At 43.4% G+C, this 20,166-nt stretch overlaps 1 protein-coding gene across 1 annotated transcript in view; it reads left to right on the forward strand.

Moving 5' to 3' along the window:
* The first annotated feature begins 539 nt into the window (after nt 1–539).
* The window catches only part of Atos (atos homolog atossa), an 85,785-nt gene continuing 66,158 nt past the window's right edge, over nt 540–20,166 (forward strand). The window contains exon 1 of the mRNA XM_076323805.1: nt 540–857. The gene's annotated coding sequence lies outside the window, so the exon portion shown is untranslated. The remainder of the gene's footprint in view (nt 858–20,166) is intronic.

Here is a 20,166-nt window from a genome sequence, read left to right on the forward strand (position 1 = left end):
GCATTAATTGATCGTTTCGCATATGAATTTCTTAAATCAAGCTCAAGCATATGTCCATTGACGAAACGTGAATTACAGCTGATTGCCATATGATCGGCAGTGCTGGCAACTCTCGGTAAAGAAATCCCTCTACCGTACTATCCCAATTCTTTCCATCTCGTGCACTGCCAATTTTCAGGCACAGCTTAGATTTCATAAAATAGTAATATAACGAAATTCAACGTCTTATTTATTCTCCGAGACGCATAGTTGCAATAAATATTATCGGTAAATCGCCACTATTAACGATATTAAATTTTGACCAATATTCGGTTTCTTCATTACTTTGTGCGAAAGTCGTAAACGATACTCTCGCGATACAACAAAGGCTCGATCGAGTCCTGTAAGTATAAACAATCTTTGGTTCCCAGAAGTCGAGGATTCGGTCGTATGCAGGCCTTAACGACGACACACCGTCCTTATTTACGAACGTTTCGACATAAGAGACGGTCATTCTGTTTCAGATGCGTCTTTGTGCAACATTGTACGGGTTATCGAGCAGTTATTTTGTCGAACATGGGTTGGCGAGCGTGCTAGCCTGCAGAGAGCTGTCACTGGCTGGGTCAGTTGGCAACAGACCTTCGAGGTGGTCGTGAGTGCTTGTGCTGTCGCAGTCTCGCACCCGTCAAACTTCTCTCGTCAGGTTTCGACGCAAAGGAAGAACGAAAGGGTTCTTGTGCGTTCTCTGACGCAGTAAGGACGAGTCCGGGAGTGCGTCGTTAGTTCGGAAAAACCATGGGGCTCGTCAGGATCATTTGACCCACGGGAACGACTCCAGGCTCGGTGGATCGTGCTACCTCGCTTGATAATACAAATCGGTAAGTACAGAACCGATTCTTGATTCCTTTTTACTGCGTGACAGTTCGTTCGTGGTATTTTGGGTAACGATGGGAAGGGAGAGGTAGATCGTCCTCTGTTCCCGGCTGCGTCCGATCGCGTAAACGCTTTATGTATCCTGGACGTGGACGTGTACGCGTATGTGTTTGCGTTTGGCCACAAAGGGACACCATGTTATTCACCTGCGTTACGGTGTACCATATTGCAAACCTTGTGCTTTTTTTCTGTTTCCTCCACCCTCGGAGGGTTGTGCCGTAACTACTGGCGAGATGATCGAGTGCGATTTCCTGGCCTGACATGTGTGGGTAACGCGGTGGCCGCACAAACGGCCTATCTCGTAGGTGTATTGTGTCGCGAGAGAAGGAAGGAAAGGGAAAGAGAGACAGCACACTCCGTTTAATGCGTATATCTTGTCCCTCGCCACGCGTACCTCGTTCCGAGCTTCTCGTTCGGATCTTTCTGCTCCGCGTGGAGGGCCCTTTACGGCCCGTCAGCTTTTTAACAGATCAACGCGTACGAAACGACGTTTCTCCCAAGTTTAAGCGCTGCGCTACGATCGGTGCTGGTATCAGGTGCAATACGTACCCTTCACTATCAATCGGTTCGGTATTTCAAATTTATTTCATTGGAATGGATCGGTATCCACGAGGATACGCTTTAAAGTAAGATCGTTCTCGAGTAACAGAAGGAGAAAAGTTATTGTTACGAACAGTGTATTCACGTAAGTATTCGACCGTTGTGGCTGCGATTTTTGAGACGAAAACGATCCGTTGTGTATAGAAATTTATGCAAATTAACAGTAGAAGTTACGTCGAGCCAAGAACGCGCAATGGACGAGATTGTTTCCAGTCCGAGTTAAAAATGTAAAAATCTACGCGTCGTGTAATATCGGACAACAGTCTATTAGCTATCGCTTATGGTATTCCATCGTGTTACAGTCGAGATGCGTGTACGATAAGAAGTATTCTCGCGTCGACTTTGAATATGTTTGGTTAGGATTCGATTACAATTACAAGTTTTGTATTTCGAAGCTGTATTCGTGTACTATTATTATTATTATTATTATTGTACGTTTTGATTACGCACTTTTAAGGATTCATCTGTATACGTTTCGACGAAAATTAAGATAAATAAGTATGTACGTAAGAGGCGAGGTGTAGCTAAAAATGCTGTCGTTGAAACCTAACCCCAGATACATTCTTAGACTATTCGAATACTCGCGATACTGACTACATACCTACTCGGTTAGCCGAGTATGTTGGCATGTTCGACCCGACGTCTTTGATCGATTGTTACAGATACTTTGAACGCGTAACGATTACTTTATACCGTGAAATCGTTCTGGTGTACTGTCTCGAACGCCTCGGAGCGTTACACAACGCTCGTCGTTACGAGGAACACCATTTTCGTCTCGTCATTTATCGTTCACCCTTTTTCCTTTCCTCCTCTCGCGTACCAGTGAAATTCAAGCGCGGAACGATCGACTGTTTCGTTCGCCCCGATAGATTCGCGACTCGTCTTGTCGCAACGTGTCGCGAAACAATGGTCGTGCGGCAGCCTACGACGCGTTCGTATACACACGTGCGAGCCAAGCATTTTGGGACACCCTGTATAGCCCCGGTATAAATCACGAACGCGGTCGAACGCTAACTTTGACCTTCTGTTTCGTCTGTTTGAAACGACGCGTCTCGGATCTTCCGCTTTCTTATTAATTTTCTAAACCGATTGCGTCACTTGCTCGTGACGTCTCCTCGAACCTGTGCACGCGCGACAGTCACCGGTGATTTAATAATTCCTCGGGACGCGTTAGCCGGTGGGTTGTCGTCCATCGTATCGGATTACTTTTTGTTTTTACGAATCGATAGACGCTCGCTTTGTACAGTTTTCGTGGTATCCGGGGGCTCTGTAGTGCCGTGCTCCGCGAGTGTTCGTTACGTCAGACATTGAACACGATCAAAGACACGTGCTGGCACACGCAAACGCAGCTGAACACTACGGCGATAGTCATTAAAGTACATAATTACGAAAGAAAATATCACACGTGGAAAGAAAGAAGTAGTCGCTCGACGCGATAACTCGCGATGACATTGTCGCCCGATGGGGTAATCCTTTCGTAACGGTTCGAAATATTAACGTATAATAACGTTAAGAGTATACTATTGCGATAAAAAGAACGTGGAACATTTTTTCTCGTTCTCGATGGATCCGATTCAAATCGATGTTTCGTTCGTACCGTTGCAATCGGATGCAGAGATTTTTTTCTTCTCTCGTAGAGAATTCAATGTCCACGAGTACGAGACGTACTTGGCTCGAAGAGGAGAGGCATTTATCATCGATTTACCGAATTTGCTGAATCAGTCTGTCGATTAGATGCAACTTGTTTACAGTAACGAAGCAAACATTATTTTTTTCTTTTTTTTCGTCTTCTTCCCCCACTCCGTTTTAGAACGATCGGCGAGTTCCTCGTCGTTTCGGCCTCGTCATCGCGCAACGTGTACACCGGGGTAACCTTGTGCAACGCTTTAACGATTCGCACCTACCTACGCGAACCTATTCGTAACGATTTCTCGCGGAGCTTTTCGCGTTTGGAAGTACAACTCGGGGATAGAATCGGTATCGACGTGTTTCCACGACGATCGTTGTCTTTTCGTTCGGTTTCGAGATCTACGGACGTCTTTTTTTTTTTTAGAATTCGCGTTATTCTATGAAAAACGATTCTTATCGACGATACGACAACACGAGCCACGTGAACAATTTGTCTGTGACGACCGTGACGTATACACACCGTCGGGAATTGTGCCTCGAACGTTCGCGTTAAATGTTTCGTAAATAATTTTTTGCCGCGGCAGATTAAACGGATAATCGTTGGGAGTTTACGATCGTTGAAAACAACGTTCGGACGACCATATTTCCGTTAACCCTGAGTCACTAAAGGGTCTAATTGGTAGCCTCGACCTAGCGGTGATTTTCCTGAAGCGTTATTCATCGCCATTCTTACATACTTTCTATCTCGGCCGCCATTCGTGCAAACACAGACTTAGGCGTCCGGTAACTAACAATAAGGGCTAAGGTCATCTTTTCCCCATTAAGTCCAAGAGGATTACCGGGGTCTCGACTACCAGCCCGCGTTTTTAGATTATTTATAGACGGCAGCACGGGAAAAGTAGTTTAATAGGCGGTTACGCGAACAGGAAAGCTCGGTTTATTTTACAATACAAATTTCAACGCTCCGATCGCTCGTTAACTATCTACTTATGGAAACATGCGAGTGATCTACGATAAAATAAAAACTGCACTCCTATCGTTCGAGCATCGTGCAAAATTCGTTTCGTTGAATAATTTTAACGTTTATCTCGGATTATTTGTATTAGATTGTTCGTAAAGTGATTTCGTTTTCATAAATGGAGATTATATCATTTAATAAAATGTTTGCACACTCTGAAAAAATTGTGTTTCATTTTTACCAAAAAAAAAAACGAAATGACTCTCCGAACAACCTAATTTCGTTTTGTTTGGTAAAACCGAAACACGATTTTTTTAGAACGTATAAACATTTTATTAAATTATATATTCTCCATTTTGGAAAACGATACGAATTTACGAACAACCCGTTTCCACGTTATTTCGCTCGCTTCGATTATTAACCTGCTCTCAATTTTGCCTCGACTGTCGTATCGGTAAATGGTCGCGTTACGTTGACAATTGGGAAATTAAGATATGTAAATATCAGGATGTATCGACCGAGGAATTACTTACTATTTGCGGGTAATGATCGATCGCGGTGAAGTGTTACTTCGATACGTGACGCCACGGAAAAATGAATTCCACATTGAATTCATTATTTCTTACGTGTCTTTCGGAGAAACCTTCCATTCTCTTTACGTGGCATTAGTCACGTAAAATACTCGATTACTTTCGTCGTATCGTCATTCGTTCGTTTTTCACTCTTTCTGGGTTTCTTTATTTACCGCGAGACCAGATACACCGATATCTTTTACAATTACCATTATTTTTTCTTCTTCTATAAATAGATTCGAATCTGATCGAATTTAAACACGAGTCTGAAACTGAGGCTGAAACGTAACGATATCTTTTACAAGTATTATGATTTTTTTCTATAAATAGATTCAAATCTGATCGAATTTAAACACGAGTTTCAAACTGAGGCTGAAACGTACCGGTATCTTTTACAATTATTATGATTTTTTTCTATAAATAGATTCAAATCTGATCGAATTTAAACACAAGTTTAAAATTGATGCTGAAACGTACCGGTATCTTTTACAATTATTATGATTTTTTTCTATAAATAGATTCAAATCTGATCGAATTTAAACACGAGTGTACACAACCCCAGAAACGAAGCTCTGTGTAAGTCATCTCAGGGTTAAATACTCTAATGTGTATGTATGTCACGAGTCACGTGATGTTATCAGATATCTCTGATTCTGTTGGCAATACAAATAGAAAAAAGTGCAAGGAAGTAATTATTTGATTCGGAGCCCGTAAATAATAATAATTATTTTTCAAGTCATATTCATGGTGATTCGAATGTCATCGTTCTCTCAAATACGACTACGTATTTTCTCGTTTTAGCTGATAAGGTCGATTGCAATTTTGCGTTTTAACGGGAATCGTTGTCAAAATACGTTAGATTGTTACTATATATTATACAATATCGGTGAAATGTTTGAGACACCCAAATATACGAGAAACTGCATTATTACAGCGTGTAATATTATAAATTACAGTCATCGATTCTTACTGTAACGGGAAATATTTTGAGCGTCTTTTACAATAAACATTGTTCAACGAATTCCTTGGTAAACATTAGTTTTCATACCCGTGTACACTTACAATTTTTTTTACTCAATTTTTCATACTCTTTTCAACAGCAGGGTGGATCTTTGTACATTACGATCGAAAAATCTAACCCTTTGAACTCAGCACTCGATTCGGTGTACTTCTTCCGATTCGGGACAATTTTCTCACTCGAAATTCAAATTGGAAATTAGGTATTACACTCTTCCAAGATGTATACATATCTACGTCTACAAGCATTGAAATAAAAATATTCCATTTCGTATTAATTTTACGATTGAAAAGATTTCATCGAGGCGCCAGTTTCTAGTAGCAAAAACGCCTCGAGTGCAAAGAGTTAAGGGTGAGCGTATTTCGATAAAGAGCAAAGTGGAAAGGTAAAAAACGAATCGTAGTAATGCACGTTGCGCTTTATATTCAACAATTTCCATTGGAAAACATTTTTCCACGTGACAAACGGTCTCTAAGTGAATCAGTTGGCAGAACTTGATGGACCACTCGCTGCAATCGCGAGCAAGATGGTTCCGAGCTTTTGACCCATGGTGCACGCACGTAACTCGGTTCGCGTTCGTCTCGAAAAACAGTAATTGCTTCCTATTTGTTGCATCACGTTGATGTAAGACTCGTAACGAGCACGGATCTGACGTGGATCGTTTACATGCGCATAATCGATACCGTACCAAAGCCGAAGTTCAATTACACACCCAGATTCGAACGTTGTCGTTTACATAGGTACTCGTTCGAGCTTCATCGAGGCTGGGAGTTCTTCGTTATGAACAGAAAAGAAAGCTGGGTGCCTTTCGATCGGAATTCATTCGGTTTCCAAGTTCCAGTGTTTGTTGTAATTAAGATCGTCTCGGTGATTTTCTCCACAGGGGCGATAGAGCTCTTTTCGTTTGAGATTTGATCATTGCTGGGAGCAAAGACGTCCTTGATCAGTAGTACAATCCATTGGGTTCAGTGGATATGGTTTTCAAAGATTTTAACGCAATTTTAAATAAAATTTAAATATATTTCAAGACGTAGGGCGTATTTTTTCATTTCTCGATTCTTCTTCAAAATTAAAAATTGACGATAGAATTCTTTTGGTCTCAGATTTGGTCGTTGACCAGTAGTACAGTCCATTCGAATTCAGAGATATAGTTTTTACATAGATTTCAACGCAATTTTAAATAAACGGTCGTATTTCAAGACGTAGGGCGTATTTTTCCGTTTCTCGAATCTTCTTTAGAATGAAAAATTGACGACAGAACTCTTTTGGTCGTTTATTTGATAATCGCTGGGAGCAAAGGCGTCCCTAGCTACTCGTCCATTCTATTGAGCACAGTGAACACGGTTTCCATGCGTTACGAAACTTTTGATGATTACGAAACGCGTTCAACGATACTAAACGCGATCTCAAATAAACGTAATTAATTCCAAGACGAGAGACACGAAAATTTCGGTCGTTGTTACATCGTTCGTAGATATTAATACGTCAAAAGTTCATCGAAGTCTCGTTTCGACGTTTGGTCGAAATTATACACGTACTCCATTCTTTCGTATCTAAATTCTTCTCCCGGAGCAAAAATTCTCTTTGTCGATATTACGATACAGCGAATTAGACGAACCTTTGGAACCCTGCGAACGTTAATTGCAAATGTAATTGCGACACGGTGACTATCGAAGCTTTGTAATCTCGACTCGCAAAGGGTTAAAGTGTTCGATAAGTAAAGATACAAAAGATATACGTAGCACAGATGTCTCACACAATCGCATGGTACGTAAACACGTTTCTTCGTAGGTGTACGGAAAAGTATAAACGTAATTATCGACGACAAATAATAAATTTATAATTAGACATCGGCCGTTCGCGATAACGTTCGTTTCCTTTCGAGAAGATTCGCGCCGAATAAACGATTTTCGAGCGTTCTGCTCAATAATAAAGTAAACCGGGCTCGGTGAAATTGATCCGAACGTTTCGACGAGGATTCGACCGATATTACGTAAATACAGGATCGCGCGCGTGCACACGCCAATGACGTTGGGGAATTATCGTCGATCTCTTTGAATCTCATTTAAACTCATCGCGAGTCGTGAATCAATGCCGACGTTATTAGCACGGTGTGGTACGCAATGCGGTAACAGTGAAAACACGGAACTCGTTTGCGCGTGTTTCGATTTCGGAAGAAAATTGTTGCACCGTCTGAACGGTTGTCTGGCTGCTTAATTCGGGCCTCGACTAAAATTGCCTCGACCGGAAACAAGGGTTAAGGATAAACCTGTGCCAAATATCCACCGGTTGCAATTTACGACGTCGATACTCTGCCGTGCGTCTCGTTTCGATCGTTTCGTGCACGATCGTTTCGTTGGTAACGTTGCACCTCGATGTCCAGAAGGTAGCAATAAAAACCATACTCTTGGCGAATTTTTACGATCGACACCACCCACCACGGTGTCGAATCGCGCGAGAGACAGAGCTACCCGTTCGAGGTTTCCACGTTTTATCGCACCCACGCACCGCGAGCGAGTGTTTCCAACAAATTTGTTTATCAAGAAATTTTCATCACGATCACTTTTGGCAACCCCTCCGAGCACAGCTTGAATAATTCATTTCGATACCGGTAACGAATAAATTTCGTTCGCTACGAACGATCGGTTTCACGTGGAAACGTAACTCCAAGGTACAAAGTGTTTCAACGACAGCTGCGTTTCGGCTCTTATCGCGTTCTAAAATGGAAAGTTACTTCCTGTTGTTACGTATTACCGGTGAACGGTGCTAAATTTGAAATTATTATTATAGAAAATAACTCCGGGACGATAATATCAGGCACCGTTCTACGTTTAATTGTGCAGCGGTGTTTCGCGAGCTCTGTCCACCCGAATATCTTCGTTGTTTCAAACAATACGCGAAAACGTTACTTACGAAACTGTGATTCGAAGAAATACGGTGTAAGGTAGTGTAGCGAATTTTTCAGTATAAAAAAAATCTCGGAAACGTACCGTAATACATTTTAATACTTTACTCGTTTCGTTACTTTTATCACGAGTCACTTCGGAAGACGCGTTAGAAGCTCGGTACGTTCAACGTAAACAAAGAAGCGGGTAAGTAACAGGACGAACAAAGTGACTCTCAGGACAATTCTATTTTACTTTATTCAGAATTCGTTACCGTCGAAACGGAGCGTAAACAATCGTTCGTTTCGTTGAAAGACACCATCTTCGAAACCATTCCTTCTCCGTTAGGTGTATCTCTTGAAACTTCACGACCGTTGCGATATTTTTCTACATTGTTTCGAACAAGGAAGATACACTCGTGAACAGATTTATCGAGACACCCTGTACACTGTTCCCTACGTTAGTCGTCCGTTGTCGAATTCAAAGTCTCGATCCGATAGTTCGCCGTGTTTCCTTCCGTGTCTGTTGAATTATTGACAAACCGGAGACGATCGATCGGCAAACATCGGTTCCAATTCTCTGGTCGAACGGGACGCGCAGGATCGATAAAAAAAAAAAAATAAATAAATCACTTTTGGGGTCGATAATATTGGGTTGTTTGGAAAGTGATTTCGTTCTCCAAAATGGAGAATATACAATTTGGTAAAATGTTGACACATTCTGAAAAAATCGTGCTTCATTTTCACCAAAAAGAAATGACTTTTCGAACAACCCAATAATTTCAGCGGTGTAGATAATATTAAGGTATGCACGAGTATCTTTCTTTTATACGTAACGTTAATTTTACAAAAAAAAAAGAAGCGTTTCGAACGAATCACGAGCACGTACGCAGCTACGTCCCCGAAAACTGCGAGCAATATTCCTTTTTTCTTCTCCCTCCCGTAGAACCGGTACTCCATTCGACGCACCCCGTGACTCGGACCACACGCCACGTAGGGTTAAATCGCGAGAGGGGTCGATCTCTCGTACGAATATCGCGGATCCCTCGCAACGCGACGAAACCGAACGAGCCTCGTTCTCTCCTCCCCGATCGTCGCGTGTTCTCGCACGATAATAAGATCCGTTTCGAGTCCGCGCCTCGAAAGCCCTTTCTCTAGCTTCCGTCCAGCTCGCGTCCCTCACCCGGTAACAACACTCTTTCTTGAGGTCGATTTGTAAAAGTTGTCGAAACGTATACAGCACTTTAACCGCGAGATAAGCCGAGAGAGCCGGTCGTGTAAACGAGCTGACCCACATTGCCGAAGAACCGTTCGTACCGGCAGGACGTATGCACGTACGTGTCCGCGTCGAGCGTTTGTATGCACCGGGGAACACTCGTGCGTTTCGTGACGACAGAATGCATAAATTGAAAAACCTACTCGCACGACTCCTTCCGTTACCGGCCCTCTCTAAGTCCTCTCCGTGGTTTCCGGGTCGATAAGTCCCGAGGATACCAGCTCGCAGCGTACCACGAGTGCGTGTTCCCGCCTTTTCGTCCTTCTTACGGATCATTTTTCGTTACTCGACGGGGAACACCGCTTCTCCGTTGGAACCAAGTCGATATTTGAGAATTTTTTTTCTTTCGATGCAAGTATACGAGGAGGAACAACGTTCCTGACAATTGTTGACCTTTTAACTTCTCTCGGCTCTAAAAGTATAATGTTTGAGGACTTTTTTCATTTTTTTGTAATCGAAGTAAATATTGGGTCGTTTGGAAAGTGATTTTGTTCTCATAAATGGAGAATATACAAATTAGTAAAATGTTGACACATACTGAAAAAATCGTGCTTCATTTTCACCAAAAAATGACTTTTCGAACAACCTAATAATTTCAGCGGTGTAGATAATATTAAGGTACGCACGAGTATCTTTCTTTCATACGTAATGTTACTTTTACAAGTTAGTATGCAAAACCAATTACCACGGATACAATATCACCCTTAAAAATCGTTCAGTTTCTGTCCTTCGGTATGCTTCACTCTCCTCAAAATCATTCCGTTCTATCCTTAGTATTTTCGTCAATCTTCGTTCCCTAACCGTTGATTCTTTCCCCACGATCGACACATTTTCGTTAAAAAATGTTTCAAAGGATCCAAATTCGTGATAAAATTCACGACGACTCGAACCTCGTTCCAAGGATCAAGCATCGTCCACCGTAACAATCTCGTCGACTTTTCGTGGAAATGGCCATCGTCGAAAGCTCGGTAGCGGGCTCGAACCTGCGAAGTTGTCGCGATCGGGGTACGACCTTTGGTCCCGAAAGCTCGGCGCATGCGCGGGCGCACGCGCCACGGTCCCGCCGTGTCTAATAAAATAAACGACGGTATCGCGCGAGGTCTGTCATACTTTTACGATCTGAAAACTAGTACACCCGATGACTCACTCGGACTAATCGCACAGACTCGTAAAGTTTCCTCGCGCGGCTCCACTTTCTCGGGTGCAAGTAGCACATCCTTCGTGTTTCGTGCACCTTGTACCCGCTGGTGCGCGGGTTACCTCGGCGCGCCTCTGTCTTCGCTCGCGAGTGCTCTATAAAAATGTAAGCGTTCCATCGGAACGAGCCGGTGGTGGCCTTTTCGAAACATCGTAAAACGGTCACGGATACGGGCGTGCTCGCTGGACAATACTTACGCGAAACTGTTCATCCACGATCGAGTTAACCCTGAATTTACCAAACGGTCGAAATTATCGGTTTGGATGGCTTTTTTCGAAGAAATTTACACGTTAAAGCGTGTATTTGATGCAAAAGTATTTCACATCGAAGAACCAGCACACTTTCTCAAGAAATGACGAGTACTTCTATTCTACTCGTACAATCGATTTCTCGAGCTGTTCTTTTCGTCAGGATGATCGATTTTCTCGAAACTCGTGTCCCCGTGAGACAGTTATCGTTGCATCCGCGATGTTTTACCGATGAAAACCTGCCCAAACACGACCTTGCTCGGACTATTTTTAATTACGCGTTACGGCGGTCGCGGCTGAAAAACTTCCAACTGCGTATAATTGAAAATAGTACGAACGAGGTCGTGTTTCGACTCGTTTTTCTCGGGAAAATCTCGCCGATCCGTTGCCAATACACCCAGAAAGGTACAGTGAAAGACGTGGAAATAAAAATTTTCATCAGCGAATGGCTCAGCTCGTTCCACGCCGCGATGATACAGATCGCCCTACGCTTTCGTTGCATCGTCTCTATCTCTCTTTCTCTTTCTCTCTCTTGGTCTCGGTGCATCCGCATTCACTCTCCTCGGCGCACATGCTTCGAAACACACGACCGTACCACCGCCAGCGCGTAAATGCGCTTCGACTTACGATTGGCGTATGACTCGAGCACATTTGCGCTACCGTGGATCTTTTTCTCAAAGGGGAGTTTCACGCTCGGATGTTCCGAAATAAGTGCTATATTCGGGAATTCCTAACGAATTCAACTACTCGACCGATCGTTTAAAAATTCATCCGGTACGTTCACCGGCCACCGAAGATCCCTTACAAATGTTTCGTGTATTCGACACTCGATGAAAAAGTGTGCTCGGTCGTCTTCGAAGCGAACGAAAGAAATTCTGAAATTTTTTGGAGCGATGGAGGAATTGATTCATCGCTCGGACGAAGGAAAAGAGAAAACTTTTTCATCGATTTATTCATTTAGAATAATACAATAATACGAAAAATACAAAAAATTGTACAGAATCGTAACTAAGAGTAAACTAATGGTAGAGAATGAAATATATTTTATTCTGCACCGTTACTTGTTTCTAGTAAAAAAAAAGTAACATTTTCTGTAAACTTGCAAGTCGAAAATGGCTTCTGTCACTGTGTTACGCGTTGGTACGATGTTGTCGTTGAAAATGCATATTTTTGTACTTGTAACAGCTCGTTGGGATGTTTCTGAAAAAATGTACGCGCAAGGGATTCGTTTGCAAGACGAGAGAAATTTAAAGTTCGATTTGTGTTCTTTCCTAGTGATACGTATACCGTACGCGATAATTCAAAATGTAATTTTCGTCCAACGAGTAACGGATAAAACATCGTCCGTCTTTTATCGAAAACTTTTCGTCCGGGTATGAATTATACGGTCTCGCGGGCCAACTTTGGGAATCTCTAACACGAATTGTCCAACTTTGATTTCAACGTGCTTTTACTGAACGTTGGTGCAGCGATCCCTTTCGAAACGTGTAAGATATTTGGTGTTGACGCTCGCTAGTTCTTCAGCTACGAATAATCAAAGTTGTGTATCTCGATGCACAAGTAGATGTACCGTGGTATAAGATTTCGTGTTTCGAGATCACGGTGGTGAAACGAGATAAACGTTGACTTCGTAAACACGGGGTCACCGGATCGAGTCTCGTCGAATATAATATCATTTTTTCGTTCCTCGATGTTCCTTGCTCGCCAATACGAGAATAACGTATCAGTTGGTCGTCTACCAAATTATATTTCTCTCTCTCCCGAAAGAAAAACCCATATTACTACAAAGTGTCTATCTAGCGAATTCTTTATACACATTCTCAAGGTTTACATCGCGATAGATTTTCTCGTATATCGAGGTACGGTAACGTTTAATTATTTGTATCTTAAACACCACCGAGTATCCGTCTCTGACTTGCATCGAAGAAAGATATCGTTTCACCATCGTTCCGTAAAATCGCGTTAAAATCGAATTCGAACGATTCCTGTCCTTCTCGTATAAGATTCCGCTCCCGAAATCATCGACGACGTTTCGCGCTGCGTTCGAGTCAGTTTCGTAACCGATCGCTTCACGCTGCACCGCCTGTCGTTGACAAGACATAACACCGCCGATGCCTTATGTAAGCTCGATACACGCGAGATAGAAGACAGAGGAGAGGTGCACGCGTTATCTGCGAGACGAGACCGTTTACCGCAGCCTTGTTCGGGGACGATGCAGTCCGTGCAACTGCATTGCACCTTGGCCACATCGCGATACCGCATATGCGAACTGCAGCTCCCCTCCCTCTCTCTCTCTGTCTCTCTCTCACTCTCTCAGTCTCCCTCTCTCTGGTATTTATAGGAACTCGTAGCCAAGGTTGATTCTAGATCTTCGTTCGAGCGAACGAAATCTACTCCTTCCTGTTACGATTTCGAGGAAAACGGGCTTGGTTTGCCGCCTCGACGCGATCGCGAAACATGGTGTTCTGGTTCGCAATTATTTCGCCGATCCCATATCCGTGTTCTCCGTTCTGGCGAAGAATTAATCGCCGGGACGATGTAGCGCTACGAGCTCGTTGGATCGATTCGATCTAGTTCGTAGGCTCGCTCGTAACGCAAATCGGTTCCGTATACGTATCGGGTCGTTCGATAAGTTTTGTCGGTTTTTCCATTGTAAAAAAAAAAGAAATATACCGCGACACTTGGACTTTGAACAATCGTGAATGTACGAACGAGTCGACGAATCTATACGAAACTTTACACGTGTAAAGTTTTATCGTTCGTGAAACGATAGTACCGTCTTTAGAAAACTAACAACGACGAACCTAATAAGTTTCGTCGGTTTTTCCATTGCAAAAACAAAAAAATATACCGCGACACTTGGACTTTGAACAATTGTAAATGTACGAACGAATCTACACGAAGCTTTACACGTGCTCGTCAAACGGTAGTACCGTCTTTAGAAAAATAACAACGACGAACCTAATAGCTCCGTTTTTTATCGAACGACGAAACTCATCGAGCAACCCATCACTTTGTTTCGTTTTAGTTATCGATGGAGAAACGTATCGGAAAGTCCTCGTCGAATTTTTGTTCCTTTCCCTCGCGCGAAATTAACGATCGAGGAGAACCCGCACCTGCTACGAAATTGAAAAAAGAAGGTGCAATTCTTTTTGCACCAGTTTCGACGCTATCTTTCCAAACTGTCGTGCAATCTAATCGCAGCTGGCTACCGTTAACCTTATTATTTCGTTTAATTATGTTTTCGTTTGACAACTGTGAACATTATTTTCGACAATCGGTATTTCGAGTATCGCGAGACAGTATTGGTAATTATACACAGGATGTCCGATTTATCTCGACACGGTGGATCTTACGAGCGATCGACGTTATCGAAAGAATGTTCTTAATGGACTGGACGAATTATTTGTGTCGTATGTTTTCTTCCGAGTAATATTTTCATGAAAATATCTTGGATATTCGTTTGGTTTCTTGCGAGCTGTTTCATCGTATCGTGAACTATTGTATAGAGTTTACAAAGGTTAAAACCAATATCGAATCTTGGAATTTTCTACAGTAATTGCTATACATCGATAAACATATACAAGACTATTCCAGTGATTTCAATATTTTTCTTTTCGTTTTCAGATTTCGAATCCTTTTCTTTCACTTCTCGATTCGTTTTATCTCCAAACTTCTCGATTCTCAATTTTTGTCCAACTTAGATCGTTACACAATTTTTCAATTTTCAATTTTTCTCTTACTTCGATCGTTACTTCATTATTCGTAGTAATCGAGCACCGATAATTATCGGGACGTCCAGCTTATTTTCGTTGCATTTTCATACATACACGTATATATATATATATATATATATATATATATATACGAGCATGCGCGATCTGAAGGCGTCCTTGAACTCCGGAATTTTGAATCGGACTTGAAATTCGCTTTCGGCGACGATGGAACGTGATTCACGGATATACACAATCGTGCTTGTCAATGCGCTATATATATGCGCAAGGTTGCTCGCCAACAGATTGTCGAGGTAATCTATCGGTGGTATCGATGAATGTTTCACGGCGCGTCATCGAAAGCAAAAGGGAAAACTAACGTTAAATGTATATCATCTGCCATTTCCTAAGACACAACGGATAGAATAATTAGAGCTTGCGCGGCTGTTACGTCACGGACAATTGAAAGAGCATTACGAGTGGTCGTTGGTCGTCTCGGATGTATCGTCGTTTCGGGATAGTTTTCGATTCGAATCGATCGATGTGCCTTTTAATTTCCATTTTGGAGTTCAATTGTCCCTTTCGAGTCGTGTCTCGTTGATCGAGATCGTTGATCGATAAATTTCGAAACGTTTGCCGAGGAAAAATGTATTCTTCGAAAAGAAATCCATCGAAAGAAACGACATACCTCGATGTAAATAATAGCACGTTCGATCGGCGTATGGATTACTTTGCGCGAGTAATTTTACGCTCGAAAGTCGCGCGGAGTAAAGGTTAAAACCGCGATGCACGCGCGGCTAAATATACATTAACGTCTTCTATAAGACGAGAGTGAAAAAAATATATACCACGGTGCGAAAAAATATCGATGACGTACGGTACCTCGGAACGATTCGAATTATGTCTAAAATGTTTCTCGTATTGTCGAAAATAGATCGGGCGATCAGGTGCATCGGTACAGGGACAATCTCGCGACGACTTTCATCGATCCGCATTGTACATTGTCAGCCCGTTGTTCTCGAACAACGAATCGAGTACTTTTCGATATTGTAAATGCAAATTTTCAAAAGTAGCGGAGACGACTTTACGATTTCCATCGATCTGCCTTGGATTGCTTTTGCACTATTTCCAAACAATCTGTACCGTATATTATATACAATTAGAATTGTTTCGTAAGTGGAGAGGAGACAGTTATTTCAAACTGTACTCGATAATTACAAATTCGAGCGTAAATACAATATTGAATTAAAGTTAACTTACTCCTGTACTTTCTACAACTGTATCGTGTTCGCTCCGAAAGAAATTTGGAGTTTTCTCGATAAGGTCGTACACATTGTTTTCGTTTCGTTTCTCCGCGAAAAATCACCCCTCCTGCAAACTGCAACATTTATCTATTCGCACAACCTATCGGAGAATCACACGGAAACTATCGAATGGAAAGTCGAGGTTGCAAATACGATAATCCACGTGTTTCTTGAAAATCGAACCGTGATCGAGGAACGGACGTACGAGGAAGCGGAATCGATTCGGTTTTCGAGAAGGTTCGAGTTTATCGCCGATAGGTATTTAAGGGGCGGATCTGTGAAGCGTGTAACCGTGATCTTAATCGCGATAAAGGATGTGGAAACGATCCAGGAAGCAGGAAGCGAGTCTTCGCGAATCGCGGATATTACGCTTATCTTCGGATTGTTTAAACGCGTCGGCCACCGTGCGCCTCGATAACTATCGGTTTCGCTCGCTTTCACCTCGAATCGTTTTCATCTGTCGGGCGATAATTATCGTTAAATCGTGGATTCGAGAAAGTCGCGATAAACCGTCTGGGCACCGGTTAATCGAAACCAACGCGAACCACCGTCGTGCTGGTGAAAAAACTCGTCTCGTTCGACGATTTTTTAAACTTTTTTCGATCGAGGTTGCACCGTTCCGCGCTCGAAAGCGACTAGTCTCGAGAGCCGGTGTACGAGTCGTGCCACTCCCTCGTTTAACGATCGAAAATCTCGAAACGAGATGCACGGTGACGTCTAAAACTCGCGAATAGTTTTGCGCAAAGGATCGATTCTCTCTAAGAGAAACATCTCTTAAAATATTTGCAAACAACGAATACATAAATGCTGAAGAAAAAATTTGTTTGCTCGGTAAACTTTGCTAAGTATCGATCGGTAAACTATTCGATAGAGATCAGATTTTGAAACTCGCAGCACGCAATTCTCTTCAAATTTGGTGTCAACGACAGATCGACCAGAACTTGAAAAGTGAATCGATTCGAGAAAATCGTAAAGTTTTCCCTACTCATCTTGATCTTCCCATTTACGTTATCCTTTCTTCAGAGATTTCTAGTCGCGTACCTCGCGTAGTAATTTCACCGAGAAACAGTTGTTCCTTAGACCCGTATTCGACGAGATACTTGTTACGAGCAACGGAGTAGAATACCATTTCTCGCGCGACGAAAAACCAACGAAATTTCACAAACTGGCGTTATCGATAAGCGAGACACTGTCAGAGAATTCTTCGAATCGATGCGAAACGGTGCTTTTAAGTCGAAGGTGAACAACCGGATTGATCCACGATCGCGAATACGGGCAAACGAGATTCGATCGATACTTTGGGAAACGTCGATGGAGATTTTTCTCGGCGTGAAATATTTCAAAGAAGCGCCGCGCCGCGCCGCGTTCTCGAGGCCTCGCGCGTTCAATTCGACTCGCTTCGCGGAGAATTTATTTTGAGAGTCGAAGAACTGCCCGAGGGTCAAAAACGTGCGAGAACATCGCCTTGAATTTCCTCGAGTGCACGTCCAAAACGGAATCGGGTGGGTTCAACGGCTCACGTTTTTCGATACAAAGGAGTATCGTGGTTGTTTTGACGCAACGTGGCACGGTTATCGTTCCATAAACGAGAACGTTCCGCGATCGTCCTGCCCGGTTTGTTGTTCGAAGTCGTTGAAAGTCGCGCGTGTTTCTTTGTCGGCGGGTCGGGTCGTTGACGTTTCGGTGGAAAGATTCGCGAAGAAACGCGTTTCGTGAAATGAATCGCGCCCTGGCCGGGCAGAAGAAGAAAGATACGCGCACAGGCTTCGGTAGGAATCGAGAAAATAAGCGGTGCCAAAAATATTCGCGACTTGTTACTCTTGTTTCGAAACCGAAAGCTGAGTTTTCCTATTCTCGGCGCTTTACGAGAACGGAGTATTCATCACGGAGCGATGCGCTGCCGTTTTACGGGAACGATGGACAAAGAGGCTCGAGGTGTGCTTTATCGATTATTTTCTCTCGTTCGATTCGTTCGACGCGGTTCGAAGAGTTGTTACTTTTATCGAACGAACGACGAACCGATCTTCCGTTCGAAATTTTTACACGAACGAAAGATAAGAATTTTTCTCATCTTTGTCGATAACCGACGAGAAGCGTTAGGAGAAAAGTTAATAGTTTTTCAAGATTATCGACGATCGGTCGAACGAGCCGGGTCGTTGGATGGATAATTTTGTACTCGATCTGTTCGACGTACTCGTTAATGAATTGTACCAGGACGTGTATCGTTTCTCGTACAGGACAAATCTTACCCAGAGTTCCTTTCGTTTGTTTCCAACATTGAAAAAACCACCGCTAGGAAAACACTTTCGGTCGTTAGATGAGGTGAAACCAGTTATATGGCAACGGATCGAAGCAACGCTTTCCCAGTTCCCCGACGATGGAAGTGAAAACACGATTTATTATCTTTTTTTCAATTTGTACACTCAAACGGGCCAAGGCCCCGTAACGCGCAATCAGGAATAAAAATCGACACGCGTACGACGTAACTATTTTCTATAAATTGTTCCGACGCGTTTGGACACGTGTTCAACAAGTACAACATATTTCTACCGATATTGGAAATATTATATTGTCTCGGACCGTACGTATTGTACAACACGGCCGTATCGCGTGGAGTAGATTTAATTACGTTATTATTAAGCGAGGAACTCCTGGTATACTCGAGCACACGAGCAACGATACAGAGGAGTATGATTTATAGGCGAAACGAGTGTTCGAAATTGAGGGGTTCGTGGAAAGTGTAACACGCGGTAAGAATTTTGCAGTACCATTCTCGTTGTTTACCATACATACACGCGCGTTTTATTTCCAGTTAAGTACAAATCCGCGGACGCTACGCGCATTCTTATACATATTCGTATACATATTCGTATACATATTCGTATATATGTTCGTATAGATACACGTATACGCATACGCAACTCTGGCCGTAGATATACGTCGAAAGTCCCGTCTTTTGCGTAGAAGGGCGCGCCGATACGCTAATTGCGAATCGAGCCGATCGGGGCAAAGTCGAAACGCGGCGTCGCTAATGACCCGCGCGCGTGTGCATGCAATTGCACGTGCAACCGCGGAATCGCAGCGGTGTTGGTTGCATAATATGCAGGTAACCTAGATCTGCACCCACTGCTTCCCACCCACCGGCCTCGTTACCCCTTTGGGATTCTCTCTCTCTCTCTCTCTCTCTCTCTCGCACTCAATCTCTCGCTCTCTCTCCCCTCTCTTCTCCCCCACCTGTCCCCTAGCCAAACCGGGGGAACCTTTGTCTACGTCGAGATGCTCTCCGCGGTGTTTCGAGGCGTCCCGGTGCCGGGTTCACCGGACACAAATGCATTTTTTGTATAATTGTGCCAAGTAGGAGACTCGGTGTGCAGTTTTCCAGAGTTGGTCGGGCGCGCGGCGTAGCGGTCGATCTTGTCGTTGGTTGTCGGCTAATTGGATCGCGGGAACGATGAGCTTTTTAATTACGAGGATTCGCTTTCCTCGTCGCGTGAGCCGTGGGGGAGTGATTTTTCGTGAACGGTAGAGGGAGACCGGGACGCGAGACGGTGGGTGGGGCGATGCACGCCGGGAGTGGGGGGAAAGGACGGGGGGTGGGGGAGATTCTCGCGCAGTCGCGCGCAACGCGTGCGCGCCGCGTTTAGCGAATACTCGCGATAATAACTCGAACACGAGGAAAGAAGGTGAAGTGGCCCCGCCGCTGTTGTGTACGTGTACGTGTAGGAAAAAGATTCTCGTCGAGCCCTTTTTCACCCTCCAGCAAATTGACGTCGTTCCGTAACCCTCGTCGAGACATTCGTCGATGTGGAAGGCGCATTGTGCGCCGTGTCGTGGCGTCACGACATGTCGTGCAA

The sequence above is a fragment of the Ptiloglossa arizonensis genome, chromosome 12, assembly GCF_051014685.1.
Source record: "Ptiloglossa arizonensis isolate GNS036 chromosome 12, iyPtiAriz1_principal, whole genome shotgun sequence".
Taxonomy (NCBI): Eukaryota; Metazoa; Arthropoda; class Insecta; order Hymenoptera; family Colletidae; genus Ptiloglossa; species Ptiloglossa arizonensis.